The following is a 7,534-nucleotide window of genomic DNA, read 5'->3' as shown; positions in this document are numbered from 1 at the left end:
TTAATGATTTCTTCTAGCAGTCTGATTCCTCTTCTTCAGACTCCTAGTAATATTGTACACAGAATTTCATGCAATATTTTCAGTGTGGTTTTGCCAAAACTCAAATAAAAATATGCAAGTGACTCCCTGCTCCCAACCCATTGTATGTTTGTGTAACCACCCCAAAATGAATTTCATCTTTTTTTTGCCATATCCAGTTACCAACTTCTACCTCATTTGCTGCCCTGTATTCTAATTTGTCCTTACCCATAAGAATATGCACTTCAGAGGGTTTTTTTTTCCCTTAGATATATCAACTTATATTTATAAAGCTGAGTCTCCAAGCCTTGTTACACCTTACATTGTCAGCTGCACAAATTTTGATCAGTGTTGGTGTTAGCTTGAAGTTTGGAGCAGTCAGTCTTAGTCTAGAAACCTTATCTGACTGTCCCCCACCTGCACAGCTGTGACTTGCTACTAGAGGCCTGGTAAGCAGGGGCAGGACTAGGAGCTGTACCTGTGAGTTGCCACAAGAGGGCTGGTAAACCAAGATAGGCTTCTATCCCTGCTCCATGGGCTGGGGTGTGAGAGATCCTGGGATACTGGAGGATTTCAACCTGAGTGGCACATTTGCAGGGAGTAGAATAGAAACTGGGTAGTGTGGATCAGAGATAATCGTACCCTGGAGTGGCATAAATTTGAGCTCTGTACCGAGTGCTTAAAACCACTTTAAGGTGTTAATGTCCAGACAATCCAGGGGTTAAGAACTCCAGGAGCTGCCCCAAAATACCTTATAACAAGGCCCTCATATTGTTATTCTCTGCCCCTGTATATAATTCTCTGGTTCCTTTTGAGTGGCTTTCTTGTCCTGGCTATCCCAGTTGAATTTTATCTACATGTTTCATTACCATGCTGTTTCTGAGTTCTTCCATATAATCACTGAAAATGTTAAGTAAGTTGCAGTACCCCGCTAGACACCTAAACACAATACAATACATTTACCATTGGCCTTTGATTTTTGTTTTGGACAGTTCTCAATCCACGTTACAGTGTTTGTATTCAAGCCAATGGGATTTAATTTTCCAGATCAGAATGCCTGAGGTTTAGTATCAAGTGTTTTACTGAAGTCCAAATACATTAAATCACTTGAATTTCTTTCATCCACTTATTTTATAAAGCTAGCAAAAAAGCAGTAACATTTGTCTAAAAGGATTTATTGTTTACACACAGCTTATTACTCATGGTTTTGTATCTTAGCGGTTTGAGATAAATGAGACAGAGGATACTGCTGCAAACCAAGTTATCCAAAAGTATGATTTTGTTATTATTATTAAGAGATAATACTTTGCAATAGGTCACTTTGCAATCAGACAATACACAGGACACTTAAGTATATAATTATGAAAAAATGTCATATACCAGGATAAGTAGGTGTATCCAACCTTGTTCTCTTTCCAAATCAACTTCAACCCACTCTATGTAACTAGCTTCACTTTACTTTCCTCTCATTGTTACTTCAGAAGATAATAGTCTAACAAGCTAAAAAGAAAAGTTAATTAGAATGACTCATTTTAAAATCTGCACCAAAGGGATACTTTGGTCTATAAAATTTGATGGAACTGCTGAAATGACATTATTTTGCTCCTAGAAACTTTTGCCCCTACACTGCCCTTCTACTAATAATATCTGAAAGTTATACAGTGATAAGTTGCCATTCCCAAGATGCCATTGCTTGTTGAATGGGTTTTATAAAGGCTCAGAACTTTCAAAATGGCAAGTGATTTGAGGTACTTCATTATTTTTCTGTTACCAACGTGATATACCTTACAGGTTTTTTTGAGAAATGTTATTTTACAAAAATCTGAAAATAAAGCTGCTTTAAGATGCATCAAGTCAAACATGTGAAAGTAAAGAATACCTAAATATGTCTGAATATTTTGCCATTTATTGCTATAAAACCCAACAATGCCATTTCAAGAGTGGGTAATTAGCATTGGATTTGTCAAAATCTTGGCCAAAAGGTATATTTTTTCATCCTAAGCGTCAATGCTTAATGAAACATAATGCTAGATACTGTGCGGGTCGGCTCCCGATCCCATCCTCGCCATGTGTGGGCCAGGCCGGTCTTTGCACACACGGACTGTGGCCAGCAGCCCAGGCACGCAGGGTCAAAGGAGATCGCGGGGCGGTAAGGTACGCGCGAGAGAGAATCAGTTACGGAGGCGTAATGGTTGATTGAAAAGATTATTTACTTACACCCAAGGTGGTCGCGGTGTAGGCTGGACAGCTTTCCAGGCGCAGCTCCACTTGAATCCTCGTTGGAGGACTCTGACAAACTCAGTTCTTTGACCCCGGAGTGGTTTAGGCTCCGCGGGTTCAGCAATTCTTTCCTCACGGAGTGGCTGAATCTCCGTGGGTTCTGTTCGGTTCCCAGGTCCCCTGGAGCTGTTAAGACTCTGTGGGTTCAAAAATTGGGTATATAGGATAGGGATACGTCTAGGATTGCGCTCGGTGACAGGGAGATGCTAGAAGCTAAACGGACCTCTGTTGCCTGCTTAAGAAAGGTGCGTTGGGTCCACAAGGGTCCACATCGCTTGGAGATCTTCACACAGCGCAAAGTCTCCTCCTCCTGGCGAGTTCTGTATCTCTCCAGGTTTCCTCTCTCTCTCCGACTTGGGCGGAAACTACCCAAGCCTTTTGTACGGCTAGCAAGCCAATAGCTAGCCGCCACATATGCCTACATTTAGAACCGGCCAATAATGTGGCACGAATCTAAATACAAATGGCGGGAACTCCTTTGCACCATGTATCACTATGATGCAAAAGAAATGCACCATGCAAAGAAGGCTACAAACAGCAGGAAATACTCTTTTCCACGCAGGTTCTCCTATTGCAGCAGAAAACTCTACCGTGCAAAAAAGCTGCAATTTGGCGGGAACATAATTTAGCGGTGCCGAAGCACACAAAAACAAAAAACCACAACTTTGGGTTGTGACAGATACGTTTACAATTTGTGAAAGCATGCCATGGTTTCCATTAAAATATTTACAATTACCTTTTCTAAGTAATAAATGTTAACATGGCATTGATACTGCAATAATATTAATTGTGTAAAAGGCCCTCTTTTAAAGACATATTTACCAAAGCAAACCCTCTGTACATTTATTCAATAAACCTCCATGAGTTTATTGTGCCATTTAATGTTGCACAGAAACTAACAAGAATAAATCAGCAGTAGAATTCAAAGCAAAAAAAAATCAGCTCACATTAGGCTTGCAAATACTCACTTAAATACTCATTTCTCACAACTAACACAAATAATCATAGAACAATATTTCAGAGAAGATGAGCTAGGTAACTAAATAAGTGAGGTATTATAACTCAATTCTAATGACAGGTAAAAAGTCTATAAGAAGCTACAATCTCTTGTTAATTTTGGTTTCATAGTTTCATAGTTATTAGGGTCGGAAGGCTATTAGATCATCAAGTCTGACCCCCTACCCTAGGCAGGAAAGAGCATTGGGGTCAGATAACCCGAGCCAGGTGTCTGTCCAATCTCCTTTTGAATATTTCCAAGGAAGGGACAACCCCAACTCCCTTGGAAGCCTATTCCATATTTTGGCGACTCTCACTGTAAAGAACTTTTTCCTGATGTCCAGACTGAATTTGCACTCTTTTAACTTGTGTCCATTGTTTATAGTTACCCTGATTGTCTCCCTAGTAAACATCGTATCCCCCACTTCCCGCTGACCCCCCCGATGAGTCTGTAGGTGACCACAAGATCACCTCTCAGCCTTCTCTTGTGGAGGCTAAAGAGGTTCAGGTCTCCCAATCTGTCCACATAGGATTTTTTCTGTAGGCCTTTAACCAGATGGGTGGCCCTCCTCTGAACCCTCTCCAGGCCATCCACATCCCTCCTGAAGTGCGGTGACCAAAACTGGACGCAGTACTCCAGCTGTGGCCTGACCAATGTCGCATAGAGGGGAAGTATCACCTCCCTAGGCCTGTTTGTGATGCACCTACTTATGCAAGAAAGAGTGTGTTTAGCTTTACTTATTACTTCATCACACTGGTGACTCATGTTCATTTTGGAGTCGATTATGACTCCAAGGTCCCTTTCCACAGTACTGCTGCTTAGAATGTACCTCCCCAGTTATAGGAGTGTTGATGATTCTTCCTCCCCAGGTGCAACACATGACACTTATCCTTGTTAAACTGCATCCTATTCTGGTCCCCCCATTTCCCCAGTCTGTCCAAATCCACTTGGATTTGCTCCCTGCCCTCTAGTGTGTTTACCTCCCCCCCATAGTTTTGTGTCATCAGCAACCTTGGACAGGGTGCTTACTACTCCCTCACTCAAGTCACTAATGAAAATATTGAATAGTATTGGTCCCAGGACAGAGCCTTGGGGGACTCTGCTGCCTACATTTCTCCAGGTAGAAACCGACCCATCTACTACCCCTGGTTGATAATTCATCTTTCAGTTTCCTAGGATTCATTCATGAACTTTATTAGGCAGGACTGAAAACTTAGTCTTCCTTAGACATCATTTTGGAAGTCTTTTGTTATTTGGATGTTGGCTTCAATGACCGCATCCAGACTAATGGGATCATGCACATTGGGGCACCCCCAAGACTTTTGAGGCTATGCAAAATGTACACAGTGCATGTCAAGAGGTTCTTCACAGTGCTTATTTGTAGTGCAGAGCCAAAATTAGATACCAGGAAATCCCAGTATCTAAAAAAGCCACACAAAAAAAAAAGCAGGACAGCACATGTGGCTCCAGAGTGCACTGTCCAAAACTGCAGCCTTGCCAGCCAGAGCCACAGTCCGGCTGCTGGTCAGGCTCCATGCACCCATATCACTGCTACTGCAGGCCCCAGAAGGACCCCAGGACCCCAGATAAGACTGCTGGGGTCAGCCCAAGTGCTATCCCAGCCTCTCCTACCCCACCTGGGGTAATTTGCCACTGCTACTTGTCCCCAGGGAAATGCACATGCCTGCTCATCTGGGCACACCCAATGGGATTTTGAGAACTCTAAGGCCACTGGACTAGGATTCAGGAGATTTGGTTTCCTGTCTTAATGAAATAACACTAGAGAATTTTGATGGGGGTGCAGTGATGCTCCTGACAGTACTAGAAAGTCCAAGATATTTAGTGAGATGATATTGGTCATCCACTTGGGGTCATTCCCAGTTACCAAACTTGGAATCAAAAAAGATTTTTTTCTAAATTTCATCAGTTTCAAGATCAAGATTGGTATAAATTGTAGATGGGGTTGCCTTTCTCTGTAGCATAGGGCACAGTCCTTTTCTAGGATCCCTTTAGTAGAATCTTCAAAGCATATACTACCCAACCACTTTCCTGTTGTTACAGTGGCAAGGGATTTACAGTACTTTTACCTAAGGTATGTTATAAATTGTCCTTGGTATTTTAGATGTTATTCCTTATAGGTTCAGATATTATTCCTTGTAGTTGCAGGTTAAGGCTTGATGTGGCAATCTGGGGTTCCTTTGGTTAACACCTGACTGAATTCAATAGCCCAGGAGGCCCTTTTAAGTTCAATGTTCCTAACTGCAGGATAATCTTAGGCAAATCACTTGACCAACCAGAGTTTCAGTTTCCCCATCAGCAAAATGGAAATAATGATACTGATCTCTTTTTATAAAATGCTTTGAGATCTATGCATGGAAAACACCATATAGAGAGACAGGTATTCTTTGTAAGAATCTAGTCTCAGATGTTGTCAAGTTTATGCTCTAAAATCATTGTAGGTTATAGGTAGAGATACTTGTGTAAACCTTGTAGTACAGTTAAAAAAAGAAAAAGAACATGAAACCAAGGCAATTTTTTTATCCTCTGTGCAAGCTAATGTTTGAGGGTCCATTTCCATGGTAACATTAATTAAATCATTCCAATGTTTGCATCCTTCCTGTCCTCAGCCTTAACAAGTTTCTTTATTCTGTTTCTCAAAATTTTCAGAAAATACATAATACTAACAATTTAACAGTTTTCATCTGAGAGAATTTTTAGATCCTCCTAACAATTAGGAAGGTCAGTATGACAAATGCTACTAATTTGTTCTCCCAGAGTTCAGACCATGTGAGGCTAAGCAGAATATTTTAAGAATATTTTCATTGGCCTGCATACATTTACAGATGTGGGGACAGAGTTGTTAAAGCATCTCACTATGGCTAAGTACAGTCAAGTCAAAAAGCCTGGAGCTCAGTTGATTTAATCTTTGCAGGTTTCTGTAAACTGCTTAGATTGAATGGATAAAAAAGTGAAATGACATTTGCTTTTCAAAAGTGAAAGGCAGCCAGACCCCTGCAGTGGCCCATACCAGCAGCCAGGGGGAGCTAAAACATGCCTCCCGGCCTGCTGGAAAGTGCAGAGAGCCAAAATATAGGTGATTTCCCCACCCACATTCCCACTTTAGCCTCCAGTCAGCTGAGGAAGGGGTGTGTGAGGAATGCCCCCACTGGACCCCCAGCCAGGGTCTCCCTAGCACTGGGGAAGAGGGAAGGAGGGAAGACCCCCGTGGGTTTTCTCCCTCTCTCCCTCTGCCCAGAGCTGGTCCCCCTAGCCATGCCCCCTCCTCAGTCTGGGCTGGCTGAGAAGGTGGTGTGGGGGAAAACTCTCCCCACTGACTGGCATCGGACCCCCAGCTGGGGTCTCCCCAGTGTGGGTCAAGGGGGAAACCCCCAGTGGAGTGCTTCTTCTCCTCCCCCCACACCCAGAGCCAGGAGCTGGGCCAATCATCTAGCCATGCCCCCTCCTTGGCCAGTGGGCTGGATGAGGAGCCATGCCCCCTGCTTGGCCAGCAGACAAGCTGAGGAGGGAGTGGGGGGTATAATGTACCAAGCACAGCCTGGCTGGGAGCCCACAACCAGGTGGAGGGAGCTTTTTCCCCACCACTCCCTCCTAAGCCAGCCTCCCAGCCAAGAAGGGCATATGGCCACATGATTGATCTGGCTCCCAGCTGCAGAAAAGCCTGCAGTGGGGGATTTATTCCCCTGCCTAAGCCAGAAGTTGGACCAATCACCTGGCCATGACTCCTCAGATGGCAGGCCAGCTGAGGAGGGATTGGGGAGGGAAATGCCCCCTGCCCCCGCCTGGCTTTGGACCCCCAGGTGGGCTGTGCCCAACACAAGGGGTGGGAATCCCACAGTTGGGACCAATTTCCCCTCCACACACATTCCCTCATCAGCTGGCCCACTGGGCAGGAAGGGGGCATGGCCAGGTGATCACCCTGGCTACTGGCTCAGGTTGGGGAGCAAAGCCCCCACTGCAGGCTTCCCTGCAGCTGGGAGCCAAGCTCATCACCCAGTGATATTTACTCCCTGCCCACCAGGCTGGCTAAGAAGGGAGTGGGGTGGAAAAATAGCAACTTCTTCCCCCTCCCTCTCCCTTTCCCACCCCCATTCCAGATCCCCTAGCATGGCATGGTGGGGACAGGTGGAGCCCATAGTGGGGACTTTACTCCTCTCACCAGATCTGGGAGCTGGGGTGATTCCCCAGCCACACCCACCTGCTCCCCAGCCAGTGGGCCAG

The sequence above is a fragment of the Alligator sinensis genome, unplaced genomic scaffold (assembly GCF_000455745.1).
Source record: "Alligator sinensis unplaced genomic scaffold, ASM45574v1 scaffold784_1, whole genome shotgun sequence".
Classification (NCBI taxonomy): domain Eukaryota; kingdom Metazoa; phylum Chordata; order Crocodylia; family Alligatoridae; genus Alligator; species Alligator sinensis.
The sequence above is the reverse complement of the archived record's forward strand: the minus strand, read 5'-3'. Positions refer to the sequence as shown.